The 22,767-nt window shown below is 40.0% G+C and overlaps 1 long non-coding RNA gene across 1 annotated transcript in view; it reads right to left on the bottom strand.

Moving 5' to 3' along the window:
- LOC121933332 overlaps positions 1-12,381 on the bottom strand; it is a 23,456-nt gene extending 11,075 nt beyond the window's left edge. The window contains exon 1 of the long non-coding RNA XR_006104518.1: positions 12,249-12,381. This is a non-coding gene — a long non-coding RNA (uncharacterized LOC121933332). The remainder of the gene's footprint in view (positions 1-12,248) is intronic.
- Positions 12,382-22,767: the final 10,386 nt, after the last annotated feature.

Here is a 22,767-nt window from a genome sequence, read left to right on the forward strand (position 1 = left end):
AGTTCCACCTGGTGGCGTTTTATCCCTGTTTTGAGTGGAGTATCCAGATATTTTTGTGTGTGTGCGCGCGCATGTGTATGTGTGTGGACTGTGCTCCATAGTGATGTCAGTGTGAGACAAGAGAGGGGTTCAGCAGTACGTACATTTACATGGATGGGGGAGAGGAAAAAACTAGAGTGGCTACACCTGTCTGGCCATGCATACTGCGATTTATCAACCCATGGTCACTACAGATTGGGTAACCCAAAGATAACTTGGACTTTCCTGTCAGTGTAGACATGCCCCTAGTCATTAACTGCATTTGGCCAGAGCCTTATGGAGAGCTTGAAATACCAGTATACACACACACACACAAATACACACACATACTGTATATAACAACTTGTTACTGTATTCATTATTCAGATCATTATTCTGATCACCCAATAGATTTCCAATTCTATGATTCTCATTACTAAGACATTGCTGTAACTGCTATTATAGTGCCACTGAAAAATATGGATACATGCTCTCCATCTGTAAATGAATAATCTTACCTGAACTACTTCTTGTACCCACAAAGGCACAATATAACACCACATGGCTGTCAAATGTACTGCCCAGATGTGGAAAAGCAGTAATCCAATCCCTCTTCCTTCACTCTCCTCCAATGAGGCTCTAACCCTCATTCCTGGGCAGCTTCATCAGTGCAGGGAAACAGTCACTCTACTTTCAAACACACTCTCAAAGCTCATACCAATTCAGCTGATCCAAGTGCATGCCTTGTCCTGCTGTTTGAAGAAGCCAGCCTGGAAAAACAATATTTCCTCCCTTACCAAAACCCTTACATTGACTCTCTTGTTTTCTTTCACTGTCTGAAAACATTAGGAGTCTCTTTTTTGGATAGAAGGGAGCAAGGCAGGAAAGAGGCTAACTGCTTATTCTAAAAACTTCTTTCTCTTAGTTTCAAAGGCGCTACAAGATCCCTTTGTATACTGGTACAGTCTAACATGGAGATGCCGTTGACTATCTTTCAAACTTTGTTTTTACTTTCCAACTAACCTACACTGTGGCATTAATGCAGTTTGACACCATTTTAAATGTCATGGCTCAATGTTATGGAACTGTGGGATTTGTAGTTTTGTAAGATATTTAGCATTCTGTCACAGTGATCTACTGCCACAACAAACTACAAATCCCAGGATTCCATAGGATAGAGCCATAACAGTTAAAGCAATGTCAAACTGTATTAATTCTGCAGTGTGGCAGCAGCCTGGGTCTTTAGTGAAGTTCACATTTTCAAAATGCCTCTGTTACTGTCATCTCTTCTCTTGCACCCTTTCTTGCTGGCTACTCTGCTTCTTGCTAGCTGAATAATGGTCCACTAAGAAGAGTCATATAGATGTGGTACAGACCACCCATTTGGGGAGGCCTGGACCCGCCCCTTTTCTCATCATATTGGGGCCAGGGCAGCCTCACCGGCAGCCCTGCGCTCCCAATCTGGAGTTTTCCTGGGCCACAGAGAAGCGGCAAAATGCCGCTTGTCCCTGATGCAGAAAAGGGGTATCCTTGAGGCTTCATGCCTCCAGACACCTGGAGAGCCAGAGCCATGGGAGAAAGGGGCTGCTTGGCCCCTTTTTCCTTGGCATTGTTCCCATGGCTGTTTGATTACTGCGGGAACAATACACATAGTGAAAAGGAGCTCCGTTTTGGAGCTCCTTCCCACACTGCAGCCAGGCTACCATAAGCAGCCTGGGGTGGCATGGAGTCATCACGCATGCACTGTGCTGTTTGGATGCGGTGCGTGCATGACATCATCACGCACCCCATGTGGACGGTGCCTCATAACAATGGTGCCATCCACACGAACTAGGGTTAGGGCGGTTGGTGCACACTCCCTAACCCTAGAATTGGCGCTAGTATGTCACTTTATGGCGGTCTGTACCACGCCATAGATAGCCAGGATGTGGTCCTTCCTCCTCTCCACTCATTGCTCAGACTGCATCAAAATACAGACGGTAATGAGTAACCAGCAGTAACCTTTTCCATTATACTGAACCGTAGTGAATTACAGCTCTGGATTTTATTGGAAAAAGGTAACACAATTCCAGCTTATTGTTTAAATAAATAAATAAATAAATAAATAAATAAATATTGCAATAATTTTTCTTCTAGTAACATTATAAACTACTCACAAAACACTTTTGAGAATTAGGCATTGGGGATATTGGAGAAAAAACTATCATTCTTTCTAAGTTGTCACACAAGCAGCATTTATGCACAATTGTGCTCTTCTGCACAGTGGTTAAGATTCAGGGGCCCTGTAATGTAGTTCACCTGGAAAACAGTTGGTTGTGTTATAGATTTATACTATATTCACACCATATCCCCTTTGTTATTTCTTCTTTCAACTTTTAGAAGGCCCCTTTGAAACTGCAAGGAGATGAGTGCATGTGTGTTTAAATGGATAGGATTAAAGTGGTGTTTTGTAGCGCCACTTTGAGAGTCAGCCCAGAAGACCCCTGAGCTAACAGATCTTGAAGAGAGAAGAAATAGTTTTGCTTGCAGTTGAAGGTAGGCAGAGTTGTGAACTGCACTGCCTTGTTTGAGGGTAGGACAATCCTGCGCCTCTTTAAAGTTTTATGTTTCTTTGAAGTCAGATGTTACACTGTGCTCCTGGATTTTTTAAAAAAATAAATAACATTGTTTGAAGATATCTGTATGTAGTGCTGTTTCCAGTAGTCCAGTTTTCCAATAGGAAAAACATAGCAGAATAATCTGCTGATCGATCTTCAGATACCTTGGCCAGAATCCTGTGAGTAGCTCCTTCAATTAGTTTAATCCATTGGAAAAACTGGAATGATAACCATTATGTTTTCCTCTTTTAGGACCTTATCGCACACACATTCTGGGGACCGAAGGAGGATGCTCATGTGCGCGCGCATGCTGCAGAAAACGGAGTTTATCGCACATGAATACGTCCTCCAAGAGGCCCTGTTCCATCCCCCGGCACGCACCCGTTCGCGTCCAGTCCTGACGGACGTGATTTTTTGCTGACGGATCCGTCAGGCAAAAATCATGCCCATCAGGACTGGATGCGAACAGGTGCGTGCCGGGGGACGGAACAGGGCCTCTTGGAGGATGTATTCATGTGCGATAAACTCCGTTTTCTGCAGCACGCGCGTGCACACAAGAGTCCTCCTTCAGTCCCCAGAACGTTTAAAATTGTGTGTGCGATAAAGTCCTTACTCAGGCTCACCATAATTGGAACGGACTGCAGAGAGGGAGTCCTGTGTGTTGTCATAAGAAAAGCTTATCATAAGATTTCAAGGGATACTAGTATAGATGCAGCAGCAGCTATTGATTGATTCACAGGGATGTCCCAACAGGTTACAGGGCAATGACCACAGCTTTTGGATAGAGAGAGATGCTAGCCCTGTCATACAGTAGAATGAAACCGCTTGATTCAGGCAGCATTACAGAATAGTACAACAAACATTCTTAAACAGTCATCCCTAGCCCAGATTTCATATCATTTTGATATGAATTAATAGCACCCAAAATATCAGCAGGCAATATTTGAAGGGATGTCATACTGAGGCTGGAGCAAGCTTGCTTTCAGCTGCTCCAGAGAATAGGACCAATAGATTTACACTACAGGAAAAGAGATTCCACGTCAACATTAGGAAGAACTTCCTGACAGTAAGAGCTGTTCAACAGTGGAACAGACTTCTTTGGAGAATAATGGAGTCTCCTTCTTTGGAAGTCTTTAAGCAGAGGCTGGATGGCCATCTGTTGGGGGTGCTTTGATTGTGAGTTCTTGCAGTGCAGGGTGTTGAAGTGGATGTCCCTTGTGGTCTCTTCCAACTCTATGATTCTATGAGTCATAGTGTTAGAGCATATTGATTTATATTAAATTTTGGAGTGTGTGTGGAATTCGTTTTGGCCCCAAGCTGACCTCCTAGGGGCACTGCCATTTCTCCAAAGCAGAGATGTCATGTAGGTAGCTTGCAAAGGAGGTGGTAGAAGCCCTAGAGATAAGACTGGAAATTCCCCACAGGAAGTTTGGGAGTTGCTAGTCAAGAAAAACCATCTCCTCCAAAAACCAGAACAATACAGGTTGTTTGTTTTCAGCATCACACTTAACGGCTCAGTGATTAAGTCAATGGCCATCTATTCATCTGTTTGCCTTCCTTGATTGTGTTCAGATCCAAGTGCATTGGCTCAGTCTATTCTTCACCTTGGTTTAACAAAAGCTCAGGTCTTCATACCTTTTGTCTTGGCTGAAGGTAAATCAACAAGTTCATAGCCAGAGGCTACAAATTGTCTATATAAGACTCAGTCTAAACACACATCGGTGTGCTACCTTAAGAATACAGCCTGGCTTCACGTCAGACCGAGCTCTGATTTTAGCTCCCTCTGCCATTTCCCCCCACATTTTGGTGACCGTGTCATCGCATCATCTACATCCACATCTGGTTCCTGGAGAAACCTTCCGTAGATTTGCCTCTCTCAACTCTCTCCCAATTTCCCTCCTTTACTTTCATTGAGAATTGTGCATGTGCGTGAATGCATATGCCCCTTTGCTGTGTGTTTGTTTTACCCTTTTAAATAAATATTTGGACCTAATTGGAGGAGTCTGTCTCAGTGTCATCTCTCAAGGGATTCTTGTGGACCTCTTGTAGACATCTTGGGACCCAGTCTCGCGTGGGTGTAGACCAATTTGTAGAGGAAGGCTGGACAATTGCCAAGAAATGGAGAGCTGCATCCTTCACCAAGTTCGGCTAATTGTAATTTTAAAATAATGTCCAAAAATTGCTCCCATCTGGCCCTCATGAGGTATGAGGAGGCATTTTCACTCAAAGAGAAAGGATTAAAAATGTAAAAATCCAAAAATGTGAGCAGGAAACTAGTGGCCCTGAGGATCTCAAAAATGGCTTTAGGGCCACATTTGTTCCATGGACCGCACATTCCTCTCCCCTGTTCGTTATCTAAAGTTTTTACCTCTTTCAGTTCTCTGTTTGATGGCCTCTTTCTTTGTCCATGGAGATTGCAAGTTAAAGCCTAGTTATTAATAAGTCTAGTAAATCTTTTTCTGATGAGCTGTCTTGCCAATGTACCAGCCTCTCAGTTCAACCATGGGATAGCTCAGAAAAATAAAATGCAGTGTAGCAGCTGAAAAAGTCCCCCTTTCCTACAGTATAAATCTGGCAACAGTTAAACGCTGGATTTGAGACACTTTGCAGAAACACAGAGAACTTTCTGTCTTTTCATGGTATATTAAAGGTCGCACAATTATAATAAATTCTTGTTCTGGCAGCTCTTAGAGCAGTGAAAATCAGTCTCAAATTTCCAGTGAACAATGAAATCCCCACAGAGTTTTCAGCTTCTCCAGGAAATCAGGCTATCTCAAACTGTGTTGACTTTAAGGATGTCCTGAATGCCCATCATAAAGCATTTGCTATTTGATGCACATACACTGCACTTGCAGCCTTTCTATATTCAAAATTAAGCTTTATATTTCATTGCCGTTTGGAATATCATTATTGTTGCTGTTGTTCTACTACATATCAAGAGACAGATGTATTCTGCTAAGAGGAGACAGCAGGCTGACACTGTACTTATGAAAAGACTTCCTTGAACAGACAAAATGAATATCTGTTTTTAAAGAACATTACCAAAGAGCAAACATAACATAGGTTTTATTTCTCCCCATGTTGGACTAGAACTCGAGAAGCCCTGAGTTGGAGTCCCTGCTCAGCCATGAAAATTGACTGGGTGGCCCTGGGCAAGTTATACTCTCTCAGCCTCAGAGAAGAGCGATGGCAAACCTGTTCTGAATAATCTTATCAAGAAAACCTCATGACAAGGTCACTATGTGTAAGAGTCAACTTGAAAGTACATGCAACATAACCAGAGAACAAAACTAGGTTGAATGAAGTATCAGGTTTGGGAGAGATGACACTGAAAAAATATTCTCTTGAGAATTCACAGACTGCAGTCAGGAAGAGGTAGAAACACATGAGGTCTTGAACTGCATCTTCCATGAGTTGATCTGCATCTTTCATACTCTCTTACTATTGGCTACGTTGACTAGGACTGATGAACTGGTGCTCAAAAAGTAATCTGGAGGATCAGGGTTGTCCATGGGACTTCTTCTGGACCAGTGTGAAGATGGCATGATGGACTAGATAAGACTTAGGATCTTCTTCTGGGATCATCCACATAAAGCAGGAAGAGTAAGGTGACGTTGAATGCAGAGGGTACACAAAATACAAAAGCAAAATAATGATGCCCATAGTTCAGGCTGCTTGTTAAAAGGGTCGTAACATTTCCCATTCATGTCTGTGTCTTAGATGGGGCATGTGATGTAGGACAATACCACACTGAAGTTGTAGAATTATTAATCCACTTTTTCTGCTATGGTGGCCTCCTATAGATTCCGGGATTTACAGCTTAGGGAAGGGCATTTAGAATTCTCAGCCAGAGAGCTCTTAGGCTTCACTAAACTACAAGCTTCAATATGCTACAGGATGCAGCCATAGCAGTAAAAATGGAATAATAGCGCTATAACAGTGTAGTATATGGCTAGGGTCCAGGCAATTTGAAGGACTGTATCTCCCTGTACGAGCCCCTGAGAATATCAAGAGAGGCCCTTCTCTCTGTCCCACTACCCTCTCAGGCACATTTGCTGGGAACAAGAGAAAGGGCCTTTTCATTGGCTGCTATCAAGCTATGAAAACCCCTCCTTAGGGAGGTCAAGATGGCTCCCTAAGTCCCTTGCAGTCTTTCCAGCTGCAAGAAGACATTTCTATGGCACCAGCATTCGCATGATTTGTTTTGTTTTAAAGAGTTTTAAACTTAAATTTAAGGAGTTTTAAATTTTAATAATGTAATGGTTTTAATTGTCTGAATTGTTTAATTGTTTTTTAAAGTTGTATTTTGCATATTTATAGTATTTTAACTTGGATTGTTTTAGATTTGTAAGCCACCTTGAGTCCCTTTACTGGGAGGAAGGTGGGATATAAATAGACATCATCATCATCATCATCATGTGGTATTGTCCTTAGATATCTGTGGCTTAGATGGGCATGTTTTTTTTTTCCTGGCAGAAATGAGTTTGGCAGTGAGTTATCAGTGACTATTGCTTCCTATGAAAGGTGGCATTGCTTCTTTTTGTGACTTTCCTTTCAAAGGGTAATAGAAGTTACAAATCTAAACATACTGCCATCTGATCCCCAGTTTGGTCAGGTTTATCTGGGATTGGATCCAGGGCTCTGATCAATGACTTATTGATTCAAGACTATAATCCATACCAACCAAGGAATATGTGAAATAACTGAAATTTGGTTCTAGCAAAAAGAATTTGGAGGAAGTCTGTTTTCGTTGCTTTCCATACATGGCAGTCATTCAAGGGAAAAAGGACTTTTTCAATGGCAGAGCCAGCATGGTGCAGTAGTTTGGGTATAATGTTCAACAGAGTTTGATTCCCTGCATGGCCATGGAAACCCACTGGTTGAACAAATTACACATTTTGAGTCCCAGAAAACCCATGTCAGGTTCACCTTAGGGTTGCCATAAGTCAGAAATGACTTGAAGGCACACAGCCACAACAGCAATCTCATTTGTGGAATTCACTCCCCTTGGCATCCTGATGGTTGGTTGGTTTCTTTTCAGCATCAGGTCATGACATGGGTTTTTTTTTTTTTAACAAACATTGAAGCTCAATGTACTTTTCATTTCTAAAAACTTTTAGTCTAAGTTGTTTTAACTTGTTTGAATTGTTTAATATGTTTTAAATCATTTATTATTTTTTATTTGGAATTGTCTAAATTCTTTGTATTGTTTTATGTGCCTGCCACCTTTATAGTAAAAGGATGGGATAAAACTATTTAAATGCAGGGGCCCCCATATTCTATTCTACTTTCCCTTCCCTTCCCTATATTACAGTAATTACCATATCTGATTTCCAGTTGTTTTATGAATTTCAGTTAGAAAACTTCTGAACACATTAGAATGATTCAGACAAGCAACATTCAGAAAAACTAGAGATCAAGGTGACCCATCTTTCCATTTAGATACAATTGTTATCTGCAGTATGGTAATCCCTTTAGACCCATGCCTTCAAATTGATTCCTCATCTGTTCACCTGCAACCTGTCTGTCATTAATAAAATCAAGTCCTTAAGCCTTCCACTACTTTTCCAGTTAGCATTTTGCTGAAATTTGAATTTTGGAATTCTCTGTGACTAAGATAAGGGATAAGGGGGGAATTGGTGTAGCAAGCATTTATTATGTTTATACCAGATCCTAGGCATTTCTTTCATAACACAACACTTGATTTCCTTCCTCCAACTTCCTTCTAAATATTGGATATTTCCAAGTTTATCATCACTTTATAATGCAGCCCACTCCATTTTCTAATTGGCTTGTCAGAATTTGATGAATTGTGCTAACTGGAAAACCTGAGAGTATTTTTCCACAATACTTATAGCAAAATTGTCTGATATTGTAGAGTTATATTTTATATCATTAACAAATTTTATTTCCCCTCCACTGAAAAACCATTCCAAAACTATCTTCCAATCCCTGTTGTTGTTGTTTAAAAACTGTTGGCTAAGGGGCGGGTGGTGGTGGTGATGACTTAAAATAAAAACCCAAATTTGCGAATAATATGTGCCTTAATAAGAGCATGCATCTATGAGGGACAGCCCATTCTTTGCAACTGTTTTAGTTTCTGAGAGCAAGCTGTGGGAGACCTTTGGGCAGGAGCACTCCAAGTTACTTATTGCTAGAGTAACTTGTGACTAATCCAAAAATATATTTAATTCTCTTCTATTCTTCTATTTCAATGCTGGCATGAAATAGCTCCAATCTGTCCCAAGTAGTTTTTATTCATGAAATTCCACTAACATTTCTATCAATTTTATTGTGCTATCGATATCCAAAAGCAAAAGAGAAAAAATCATTTGTGTATAGACTAACCTTAAGTTTTCTCTTTCTTTTTAATTTTCATACTTTTAACATGTGAGCATGTCCTAATGAATTCATCCCATAGTAGTGTGGACAAGGGACAACTGTCTGATTTCACAAGACAATGGGAAATTTTGTGGATGTTAAACCATTTATATACATCATTGTTTTTGACCTCCTGTATATATCAAAACTAAGCATTTTGACATAACTGTATCCCCACATGCATTCATTTTAATATTTGAAAAGCACCATTCAAGGCAATCAAAAGCTTTTAAAGCATCTAGAGCAGTGGTTCCCAACCTGTGCTCCAAGGAGCCCTTAGGGCTCTGAGTGCACTTCCCCGATTCTCCAGGTTTAGATATCTCTTTACTTTACATTCCCTTACAATCTATTCCATCTTCCTCCCCCTCTCCACGTAACATTACTCCTAAACATCTTTAACTTGTAAGACAGAGCTCCTTAAAGGGTAGGCCTTTAAGGAGCTCTGCCATACAAACTGAGTCAAAAAGGTTGGGAACCCCTGATCTAGAGAAATAATTGCCATACATGTTTTACAGTCTCTACTATAGTAGATTATTTTTAAGGCTTTTGGAACTGCATCTGTTAAATGGGAATAAAACTATATTGACCTGAATGAACATATAAAGTTATTCATTCATTTAATCTTCTTGCTATTGTTACACTATAAATATTGTGGCTCTGGTTCAACAACTTGATCAACCTGTACAATGTTATCTACTTTCTATTGTCACATGCAAATATCCAAGATTCTAGAATTATACCTCCTAGTAAAATATCATTATACACAGTTTTATGAATGGTATCTAGTTTATTTTAAAAAAGAAATGTTCAGTGAAATTATCAAATATTTGGTGTTTTGTCATTTTTAAAGCAAATAACACATGAATGATCAAATCAGCAAATGTAAACCAGCAAATGTGGAGCACCAACTGTATTAGTGGGCTCAGACAAATTTCCTCATGTATTGGAGGCATGTCTTAATGGATTGTTTGCTTGTGATGCCAGCTAGGTGCACACCTGTTGTGTTTTGCCAGCCATATTTCTCTCCTTGCCTGTGGGTTCAGTGACTGTCTGTTTGGGGCAGTACATATTATATGTATTGGTAGACATGTAGAGTCCTCTTCATACAGTTCCATGTTATGTGACCAGTGGGTACATTGACAGGGTTAGCTGTCATTACCCTACCATTCAGGATTTTAACAGGCAGTCAAACCTCCATATTCATGGGGGATCCATTTGAGATACACACACCTGTGGATATGAAAATGCTCAAGTCCCAAGAGCGCTCCTCCAGGTGTGATTGTATATTTTTCAATTAAGTGTTGCAAGACCAAGGCATGATCTGTTGTGGATCACTTATTTCTAAAGCCAGCCTGTTCGTCCTTAATCATGTTTTCCTCCTCCAGCCAACATTGGAATTTGTCCAGTAGATGAGTGGTGCATAGGTTACTAATAATGTTTAATAGGCTAAGAGGTCTGTAGTTTCCAGGATCTGATCTTTCCCCTTTCTTGTAAATAGGAACAATTATGGCTAGCCCCCAATCCTCTGAGATGCATGCTTTCCGATCTATACAGCACTGCCAGAGCCTCTGTCTGTAGTAGCTTTATGCACAAAGTGGCCATGTGTGGGATGGATATTTATATCCTGTTTTGCATCTCAAGGGCAATTTAACATTCCCATGCAGTGTAAAAAAAGACCTAATGATCTCGCCATGGAATGGACAAAAAGACTCTGGAACAGCTGATGGCTCTAACTCCGAATTAACAAAACATTGATTGTTTTTGAGACAAACTTTGGATAGTTGGATAGGAAGGGTGACTAGGGAAACTGCCCAGGGTGGGGAGAAGATTAATGGCTTTGCAATGGAACTCATTCCCCATTGCGAGAGGATATGCAGAGAGACTGGAGACAAATGGTGTGATCAGCAAAACAATTTACCTTTTATTGTGGTACTATGTAGGTCTTCCACATGTCTTTGGGCCAGAATGTGTATTCCTCCATGGTAGGGGGTTGAACTGGATGGCCCTTGAGGTCTCTTCAACTCAATGATTCTATGACTCTGTGTCTTTCACATGTGATGCTACTAGTGTTCCAGCAGTCATTGTGACATCTTAAAACACATACCTGATGGCAAATATCAAATATGAAGATATGAAACCCCATATTCAGTGAGAGGGGTATATAGTATGCTAACATCACCACGGATGAGAAAAACATGCATGTTCAAGCCCCGTTATAGTCAATGGACAGGGACGTGTATGATAGCATTGATACAGCCACGTCCATGCACCACCATTGGCAGTAATGGGACAGGGTGATCTCCAGAACCTTGAGTCTGCAGATGGCCAGTCCTCTGATATGGCAGACCCACTGTATGATGGGGTTTGTCCAAGCCTCCACAGTATGTTAATAGTTTATCTAGCCCAGATTTGTCCGTGTGATTAGAAAGTTCAAATCAAGTTTTTTCCAACCATCTATTTGGTCCTTTAGTAGTATTGTCCAGGTGATGGTATTTGCATGTGTAGAGGAAGTGTAGATGAAACAGTGTACAGTCTCACTGGAGCTGATGGAGCAGAGCTACAAAAGCACCACATATTAGCAAACATGGTTATGAGGGTGTTGTGAGGGGTTTTCAATGCATGGAGCTCCATAACTGGATTCACTTGTACATCCTGTTACATCTCATAGCAGATATTCCCCATCAACACAAGGGAGAGATTAGCTTTTTCAAAATAAGTGACTTATTTATCTCAAGGGCTTCTTTTTCCTCCTGCAACATACATATTATATATAATTATGACAAGATTTTCTTATGCTCCATCCAGAGAGTTCTTGCATTTTGCTGGAACACCTAAATATTGGGGCTCAGTGCTTTTTGTTGTTGAAATATTGACCTTCCCTCTGACCACAGGCCAGTATTTCTGCTTGCTGGGAAAATGTGCTTCTTTGCTCAGCTAGCACATCAATTACAGAAGTGGAGTCCATGTGGAAAGTGATTACATGTGCATTGCAGGTAGCCATTGGCCAGAACCAATAACATTTGATCACAAACTGTACATTCCTCCTCCCCATGCCATTTTAACTCTTTTTGAAAAAGAAATGTTTTTCCTATCCCCCACCCCACCCCAATTCTGGTATACTGCAGACGATTGATTCAGATGATCTTTACTCATATGAAAAATAGCAAGCTATATCAAATTACATAAGAGATTTAGATGAAAAATCACAACAGTGTATTATCTTAAATAATGTCCCACAACAGTAGTTCTTACCCTGTGGTCCAGAAACCCCTGGGAGGCCACAGTCTCCTCCCATAGTGTTCACAAAGGCTTGAAGAAATGTTCTGAACTTTTACAGCTAATTGTAAAAACTCATCACATATCTTAACGTGTAATATAAAAGGAGGGAAAGTGAGAGAAATAAGCTGCTTGGGTGCCTTCCTTTTCCCCTCCTCCTCCTCTGATTGGCTATTTTCCATGAACTCTGCCATTGGTCTTCTCTTGCAACCATCAGCTGCAAATCTGTGGAGATGCGGAATGAGGCACAAAACACATCCCCAAATGAACCTCCACCACAAAATGCCCAAAACCTCTTTTTAAACCTCCAAATGCCCTCTGTGGGAATGATGGGGCATTTCTGCCCTATTATGAGTCCTCCCTGGGCCATATTAGTCCAGGAAGAAGCCTTTTTTTAACAACAAAAAGTGCACAGAAATCATTTCCTGGTTTTTTTTTAATGATGTGCAAAACATGGTGCTCCCATGCCTCCTGGAGAGCATTTGGTGGCAAAAAAATTAAGAAGTTTTTTTTAACCCTAGGGGTATCCTGGGAGCCACAAGTGCAGCCCACAGGCCACACTTTGCTCACCCTTGTTCTACATTATAATTTTAATTATAATATTATATTATGATTACAATATATTAAAGTTCTCACTGTATACTCACTGTATTGCTTAAATTAGAGTGGGTCTGACTTTTGGAAATAATGAAACTTTAGATATCATCTATGTTTGCATAAAAGATTCCTCATACTAATTCCACTAACAAGCATTTAACCAGGTCCTGATCTGAATACCTCTGATGTGGCAGATGGGTGCATATGCCTCCATATTTTGGCTGGCAATATCACATACATTGCAGTTATACGCAGTTCTGGAAAGTATCAGACTACCTTTCCTATCTATTTTTATCTGTACTAATTCTACATTTGACATACACAAAAATTACTTAATGGCATTTGAAATTTGTCATTAAAAAGAGAGCCCTAAAAATATCATTTCAAAAATCTCACAAGTGAAATTATCACTTTGAGTCTGAGCCTTTGGGCTTGTCAAGTCTCAGTAACAAGTTTGCTTTAGTTACTTCAGCTATTATATCCCATTCCTGGCAAGTAGTTTTTTATTGTCAATTTAGATAGGAAAACGGTATGTACAGTTACAAATGGAAAATCTCATCTTTTGAATATTTTGTTGTGTAAAATATATGAATATATTGTGTAAAATATATGAATATTTCAGCTACAATCCATGCAATTAATTTTTTCCCCTTTTTTGCAAATATTTTTTATTTATTTCATTTCATTACATTCCAAACATAACATGACATTTTCTAATATCGTTATCTTTATATCTGGTTTAACTTCCCGATTTTACATTCTCTTATATAAATTTATCCTTTCCAAATAATACCTTGTAGAATGAGATATTACATAGCATTTCCATCATTATATTCATATTTAATCACAGCCTTTTCCACCATTTCAGTCTTTTCTTTTCATAAAATTAGATTAAGTTTATCCCCCAAATATTTTTCAAATATTTTATCACAAGTTTCCATTCTTTTCCCCAATAATCTGTTGTTGTTTTGTTTTTCCAAATTGTTATTTTGTCCATTTCTTTTAATTTTAGGATCTTCCCAATCCATTCCTCTATTGTTGGTATATTTTCCAATTTCCAGTATTTAGCCAAAACAATTCTGGCTGCAGTTATCAGGTATAATATCATTCTCCAGTGTCTTTTCTCTGTGTCTGCTTGTAAAACAAATGTCATATTAAGGAGGTAAAACTCAGGGGTGCTTGGGAATTTCAAATCCAAAATCTGTTCCATTGCTTTATGTATTTCAGCCCAATATTTTTTTTTATTTCTAGGCATGACCACCAAACATGGTGGTATGACCCAACATTTGTATGATATTTCCATCAGATTTTATCCTGTAAATTATATATTTTTGCTATTCTTAAGGGTGTATAATACCATCGATTGACAACTTTTAGAAAATTATCTTTAAGATCTTGTGATATTGTAAATATGCTTGATTGCTCCCAAGCTTTCTCCCAATGTTCAAATAATATAACATGGCCTAATTCCTGCACCCATTTTACCATTGCATCCGTAACTGTCTCTGTTTCTAATTACCTCTGTATTAATATCTTATATATTTTTGACACTTTACCTATATCTTTTTTCCAAATGATTTTATCTATAGGATTCTGTTGTATTTCAAACTTTTCTTTCATCATATCTTCATTAAATTATCCAAATTTTTCCCTGCGATTCTATTATCAATAAATCTTTATAATTTATCCAATTATTTCTATTCCGTCCTTGTCTGAAAAAGGCCTCTTGTGTTGCTATCCATAATGGGATACCATTATATATTTCCCCCTTGATTGATTTCCAGATTTGTATCAGTGGTTTCCTTATCTCATGATTTTTAAATTCTTTGTCACTTGTATCTTTACTATATCCTATATATGCATGCCATCCATATTTTAGCTTTACAGCTTCTAGATCTAATATGTTTTTCTCATCAAGTTTTATCCAATTCTGGATCCACAACATATGGCACATGCTTGAGAATAGAGTCTTATATCTGGAAAGGCTCCACCCCCCTTATTGACCTCTTTTTTCAGTACATTCCATTTGAATCTAGCTTTTTTTCCCTCTCCATACAAATCGTCCCAATTCTTTATTCCAATCCGAAAAAATATCATTATTTGTTACAATAGGTAAATTCATAAAAAGAAAAATCAGCCTTGGCAAAATAGACATTTTTACAACCGATATTCTTCCTAACAGACATATTTTCAATTTATTTCATTTCCTTAAGTCCGAACAAATTTTTTGCCATACAGGTCTATACAGTCGGCCCTTCTTCCTGTCACAGGAAAAGCCGAGTGGTGGTGGTGGCAGCAGAGGCCAAGCCCCAGGCTCCTCTCTGCTGCCACAGAAGAGCCCGATGGCGGTGCTGGAGGCCTCTTGGCCCCGAACAGCACCACCACCGGACCTTTCCAGCGGCGGCGGTGAGGAGGCACAGCCGCCATGCAGGAGGCCTTCAAGGCCTCCAGCGCCAGCATCCGGCCTCCTTGAGGCCTCCGCCACCATAGAAGGGCCGAATACCGGTGTTGGAGGCCAAGAGGCCCCAGCACTGATAGGCCTCGAGGAGGCCAGATGCCGGTGCTGGAGACATTGAAGGCCTCTGGTGCTGCTGCCCTCCACACGTCCTTTTCACAAAGAAATGCGCGGAGGCAGCAAAGAGTAGGCGTAGAGGGCAGCAGTGCCAGATGCCTTCAAGGCCTCCAGCACCGCGGCTGTGCCTCCTCACCGCCGCTGCAGGAAAGGTCAGGTGGCGGTGAAGTTTGGGGCCAAGAGGCCTCCAGTACCGCCATCGGGCCCTTCTCCGGTGGCGGCAAGGAGGCTGGGGCTTGGCCTCTACTGCCGCCGCCTCTGCCACCACCCGGCTTTTCCTGTGGCGGCGGTGGTGACAAATGGAGGCCTTGAAGGTAAGTAAGAGGGAGGGAGGAGGGAAGCAAGGGTGGGAAGGGAGGAGGGGAGGCCAGGGAGCTTTTGTTTCCAATGGCGGCGCACGTGCATGCGCGCTGCCATTGGGAACAATTGGGACTTGAGCATACGTGGATTTTGGTATATGCGGGGGGTCCGGAACGGATCCCCCGCGTATACCAAGGGCCCGCTATAATTATATTCATATAGATTAGAGTTCTTATCTGACAGTCATATTCCTAAATATTTTGCTTTTTTCTTAATCTGGATACCTGATCTTTTTGTCAGTTCCTCTTCTTCTTCATTTCTTAGATTTTTGGTTATCATCACTGTTTTAGTTTTATTTATCTTTAATCCAGATACTTGTCCAAATTCATTTAGCTCTGCTACCATATGTTCCATGCTTCTTAAAGGGTCCTCCAATATCAATGCCATGTCATTGGCATAAGCTCTTAGCTTGGTTTCATGTTCTTTAATTTGAATTCCTTTTATTTTTCTGTTGATGTTTTGGGTGATGTATCTTGCCCATGGTCTGGTGCCAACTGGATGCAGATGCAGGCTACTCTGTAACTCAGGATCAAAGCAAAACTCCAAAACAGGCTTTGCAGCTTGCTGGAACAATGCCTAGTGAAACAGCTAATTAAATAAAGAATCACAGTCCAGCAGATTCACTCCTTAGAGGGCTTTATTTCTTGTTTCTAAATACACAAGCTAGTTGCTACAAAAACCTCTTACTCTCTCAGACTCCATACTCCCAGAATCCACTAGGAAAGTGTTTGTTCTCATATGTACAACATTCCCATGATGTGATTACTTAGTCCAGCCTCCTTTTTTACAAGTTGCCATGCAACATAGGAACCAATCCCAGTTCATTCAAAAAACATATTATGTTTACATTTTGTCTTGTTCATTTGATCTTGAACATCCCGTCTGCGGCTCAGGCTTCTGGCCTACAGCTGTAGCCAATTTAGACTTCAACAACCGTTGTCACATCTGAACATTTTAACCTTAAATATACATTAACATTTTCCATTAGCTCTGATCTAAATATTTAACACCTCTAACACCATGATAAACAGTAGAGAGGACAGGGGACAGCCTTGACAAGTCCCTTTGCTTATATCAATGTTTGTTGTTTTGTCCCCATTCACTATCACTTGTATTTTTTGCTGCTTATAAATTTGCTTAACAGAGTCCAGAAAATGATTCCCCATCCCCATCTTTTTCAAAACTTCAAACAAAAATTTCCATCTAACCTTGTTGAACGTCTTTTTGGCATCCAACAATACTAATGCTATCTTTTTACCTTTATTTGTATGATAATATTCAATAGTATTCAATATCATCCTTATGTTGGTAAAAATCTATTTTGATCTCTATTTATATAGCTCATCAATATTTTCTTTATTCTATTTGCTCAGATCCACATGTATATTTTATAATCATTATTCGTTAAGGCAATCGGCCTATAATTTGCTATGTCAGTATGATCTTTGCTTTCTTTTTATATTAGCACCACATTTGCTGTCCTCCGTGATTCCGGTTTTCCCTCATCCACAATTTTATTAAATGTTTTATATAGAGTTTCAATGATTTCATTTTCAAAAATTTTATAAAACAAAGCCGTGTAACCATCTGGCCCTGGGGCTTTGTTATCTTTTAGTGCATTTATTGCTTGCCTTATTTCTTCTTTAGTGATGGGTTTATTCAACATCTCTTTCTGATCTTGTGATATTTCATTAATTGCTTTTTTATTTAAATATTCTTTTTTTTAATCTCTATATCTTCTGCAATTAAATTTTTCCAACAGGAAATGCAGAAATATTTTAGAGAATCACTCATGAATCTTAAATGTACACTCTTACCCCGGGATACGAACGCGCCGCGTTACAAAATTTCCGGGTTACGAAGAAAAAAACTTTAATTAATTATTTCCGGGTTACGAAGGTTTATCCGGGTTGCGAAAAAACGCCGGCGCTATTTTAAATGGAGCCGCGGCGGAGCCGCGGCTTTCCCCCCATTAGCGCCTATGGCAATTCGGCTAACGAAAGACTTCCGGGTTACGAAAATGGCGGCGGAACGAATTAATTTCGTAACCCGGGGGACGAGTGTATTTGTGTGTGTGTGTGTGTGTGCGCGCGCACACACACACACACGTGTATGAAGAGTTTTTGAGACCTGATGTAGCCAATTTTATTTCATTTCTTTTTTTGTTTTGTTTAATTAAACAGATACATTTGTCATTGCTAATAGTTGGTTGATTCTACATTTTGCTTGCCTTTGGACATTTAAATTTGCCCTGCCTTATGCCTTAATTTTACATTCATCTTTTTTTTTCCATTGAATTTCTGATGCGGGAATATTTGTAACTGGAGTTCCAATGAACAGTCTGAACTGACTGCAAACACTTTTGATCACTTCCACAAGTTGTGTTAAAATTTGAGCCAAAAGAAGAAGAAGAAGAAGAATTTTGCAAGCTAGACAAGCTTCTGGAAACTGCTATGTTGTTGAATTAGTAAGTAGGCTGGGGCCCAGACCTTAGCTGTTAGAGCCAGTATGGGGAGGGGCCTTCTGGTCTAGCCCATTGTGCATTGCCATGGCATTGGTCTATTGTTTCTCTTTTTTCCAGCAGCCAATGTAGGTAGGGGGCATATAGAGCCAGGTAGACATCCACATGGGGGGGGGACTGGAGGGCCTGGCTTAGACAGAACCTATGTTTCGGTGAGTGGAGAGTGAGCAGGTGAGTTTGGGGGGAACAGCTGAGCTTGGGGCAGGCAGGCAGGTGAGCCTAAACCCAGTTATGCACTGTGTATCTGAGAACCTGGTTGGAGTATTTACTGAACATCCACTTCCTTCTGATATTTAAGAAGGTAAGTCAAACTGTTAATGTACGCCTGGCATGTGAGTGGAAGAGAGTTCTAAGGATACCATGGATTGCCAAAATAACACACAAATGGGTCCTAGAGACAATCAAGTCTGAGCTATCCCCAGAAGCTATGATGACTAAACTGAGACTGTCATACTTTTGACAATCATGAAAAGTCAAGACTCACTAGAAAAGACAATGATGCTTTGTAGGGTAGAAGGCAGTAGGAAAAGCAAAAGACCATATTACAGGTGGAAAGACCCAATCAAGGGAGCCAGAGCCTTGAATTTCCACTACCAGAGCAGGGGTGTTGGTGACATGGTGATGTAAAGATCTCCCATTCATAGGTTTACTATAAGTCAAAGTTGATTTGATGGCAATTACCAACAATAACAACTTTATGATAACTTTTAGTTTAGCCTCAGGAAAACTCAGGAGTATCTCAGAATGCTACCTGATCTAATTTCAATAATTTTTCCAAATTATTATACTGAGTGTTTTTCTGGGCAATGTTCAGGTGTTGTTTATTTCAAACTTAAAGGCAAAGTGATTAATCTCTTCACTCCACTGTAATGACCACTGAGTTTATAATTTCCATCTTCTAAACCATATGAGCATTTGCATAATCAGGGTGGACAGTGGCATCCGTTATTGGTAGAGCAGTTAATCCACTCTGGTTTTCATTCCAGATTGGAAATCATCTATTTAAAATGCTGAATCTTATTCCCAAAATAGGTTGAGTACCTTGGGAGTCCTTTCATATTATCCATTTCTAACAATGTGATTCCATTTTAAATGTCATTACAGCATCCTCTGGAGTTCTGGAGTTCGTAGTTTGGTGAGGCACTGGAGCTCTCTGGCCAGGAATTCTAAATAATCCCTCCATCAACTGCAAATTCCAGGATTCCATAGGATGGAACCACAGCAGCTAAAATAGAATCATAGCACTACATTTATGTTATCAATGGTTCCTGGAAAGCTAAATTAACACCCAGAGTAGATTTACCATAGTATTGACATAGAAATATTTGATCAGCCCTACCCAGGATCATCAGTATCAGCTGCAACATCTAATGCAAATCAAGAAATAATTCATCATTCAACTGAAAAAACAACCAAGTACCAAGTTGGGTTCAGCTGAATTGTTAAGACAGGTCTCCCCAAGGAAACATCTGATCACTGAAATAAACATAATCTCTAATATCTAGCATCTGGGGAAAACATGAACAAGACATTCAACCCATTAGTAACATAACTATTACTTTGAGGGGGGGGAGTGTCCAAATGTTCAGAAGGAACTGTAAGATAAAGCAAACTGCCAAATATGGGTATAATACCCCAAATAATGAAGAATTCCTAATATATTTGTTACAGTTCAGGAACAAGATCTAATAATTCAGAATGTTAAAAACAAGAGAGAAGTTTGGATGAGGAAACCTCCCTAGGGGATGCAGAAATAAAGGGAAACTGAACCAGAGGGAAATAGAATGTGGCGAACAATCATAAGCAGCCTGCTGTGGTGTGTCAGTAAGGGTATCACAAACATGTGCGCTTTACCTATTTCTTTTTGATGCGATGCCATTGTCATGCCTCAGACTGTGGCTGAAAATTGTTTGTCTAGCAGTTCTAGTAGGTTTGATTCAATAACTCTTATAAGAGGGCAGGCAGGATATCAATGCTGCTTTATTGCCTTTTTCTCTCCCTACAATAGCAGTGCTCCAGTCACACAGTATTATAAAGTGCCGTCACTGGAGCTCAGTGTCTACTGTAGTCAGGTCTCATCATCCCGATCACTGCAAGAGGCTGGGTTGTAATAGATAGAGGCTCATTTTCTAAAATGTTAACTAGCAGGAGCTGATTGGCTGGCACTGGGCAAGGGGAGACAGGGCTGAGATGCTCTATTAACCCACTGACAGGCATGGGATGAACTAGGAAGACATTGCTAACAAGAAAATGAGCCGTTTTGCTATTGCTTCTTGACAAAAATCACTGCATGGCATGTTGAAGTTTTTGACCTTAGCCTTGAAATCTGTTATTTTAGAAGAAGCCTATTGGCCCCTTGAGTATTTCCGAAGTAAGAGATGTCAAGGTTATGGTCTTTTCTTTCATAACAAGGGCAAAGGGGCAGTGAAATATAAGTGTGACCATTAAAAAAACACAGCAAGATTTTCTGTTCTAGGCAGTCCAGTTGAACTGTTTTGGAATTTTTTGTTTGCTTGTATTTAGTTTTTTGTTCTTTTGGTTCTATAACACTCATCAGAAGTAGCTGGCCTAGTCAATGTGTTGCTTCAAAAGGTGACCACAGTGGGCCCTTGGTATCTGTTGGGGTTTGGTTCCAGGACCCCTGTGGATACCAAAATTCATGGATGCTATCCACTAAATTCAATGGCATAATAAAATGGTGTTCCTTATATAAAATGGCAAAATCAAGATTGCTTTTTGGAATTTATATATTTAAAATAATAATAATAATAATAATAATAATAATAATTTTATTTATATTTCCCACCTCTCCCTGCAGATTAAGGTCAGATTACAACAATAGTAACAACATTACAAGATTAAAAACTACAATTTCATATAAAATACACTCAATAAAACAGTAAAACCTCTATCAATACAATACATAGACTAAATCATCATTTAAAATACATATATTTGCAAATAGAGGTGGGGTATTTCTAACTCTCTTATAGCAGATTGGATGGATAGGCCTGCCAGAAGAGATCTGTCTTAAGTGCCTTCTTAAAGGCATCTGAGGGGGTAATGAGACGGATCTCCTCTGGCAAGCCATTCCATAATTTAGGAGCTATGGTAGTAAATGCTCTGTGGGAAGTTGTTGTTAACCTGGTCTTTACATGCTCTAATAAGTTCTTCCCAGTTGTTCTGAGAGTGCGGAGCGGATTGTTTAGGGAGAGGCGTTCCCTCAAGTAACTCGGGCCCAAGCCATGTAGGGCTTTAAAGGTAATAATCAACACTTTGTATTGTGCCCAGAAGCTAATTGGTAGCCAGTGGAGAGATTTTAATACTGGTGTTATGTGGTCTGATCTAGATGTTCCAGTGACCAATCTGGCTTCCACATTTTGCACTATTTGAAGCTTCTGAACTTGGTTCATAGGTAGCCCCATGTAGAGCGCATTACAGAAATCTAAATGAGAGATTACCAGTGCGTGTACCACTGCTTCAAGGTCCTTTTGGTCCAGGTAGGGACGCAGTTGGCATATCAACCGAAGTTGGTACCATGCACTCCTGGCCATCACATCAACATGGGATGATAACTGTAAAGATGGGTCCAGGAGTACTCCCAAACTGCGAACTTTGTCCTTTAAGGGAAGTGTAACCCTGTCCAGGACTGGTTGACAAAATTCCATCCCTGGACTTAGGGTACCTATAGCAATTACCTCCGTTTTCTCTGGATTCAACTTGAGTTTGTTTTCCCTCATCCAGTCCATTACCAACCCAAGGCAGGCACCCAGAGGAGAGATGCCATCCTTAGTCACTGCAACAGTCAGAGACATAGAGAAATAGATTTGAGTGTCATCAGCGTACTGATAACACTGAGCCCCATGTCTCCGCATGATCTCACCCAACGGCTTCATGTTATCAAGACATGGATGGTTGACTATGCGGATAAGCAATCCAGCAGGGCTGACTGTATAACTAAATTTTTAGAAAAACCAAATAAATAAATACCAGTTGACATTGTATGGGCCAGCTTAGTTTCCTTCATGTGTAACAGTGTTTGGTGTAGTGAATGGCACAAAATGTGAAAAGATGGCCTAACTAATCAAACACACAGGGGATGCATGTCGGGAAATTTTGATCAATCATAGCAATATCCCTAGCATCTCTTGACACCATATGGGCTTTCCAAAAGAATGCCATGTGGCAAATACAACAACTCTGTAATTAATAATAATAATAATTTGTTTTATTTATATACCGCTATTCCAAAGATCATAGCGGTGAACAGCAAGTAAGCTAATTAGCAAGTAAGTTAATTTGCCCCCAACAGTCTGGGTACTCATTTTAGTGACCTCGGAAGGATGCAAGCCTGAGTCGAGCTTGGGCCCTTTTGCTGGTCTTGAACTCACAACCTTGTGGTTTTGAGTGAATGGTTACAGTACAGGCATTTAACCACTGCGCCA

This window comes from Sceloporus undulatus, chromosome 1 (genome assembly GCF_019175285.1).
Source record: "Sceloporus undulatus isolate JIND9_A2432 ecotype Alabama chromosome 1, SceUnd_v1.1, whole genome shotgun sequence".
Lineage (NCBI taxonomy): Eukaryota > Metazoa > Chordata > Lepidosauria > Squamata > Phrynosomatidae > Sceloporus > Sceloporus undulatus.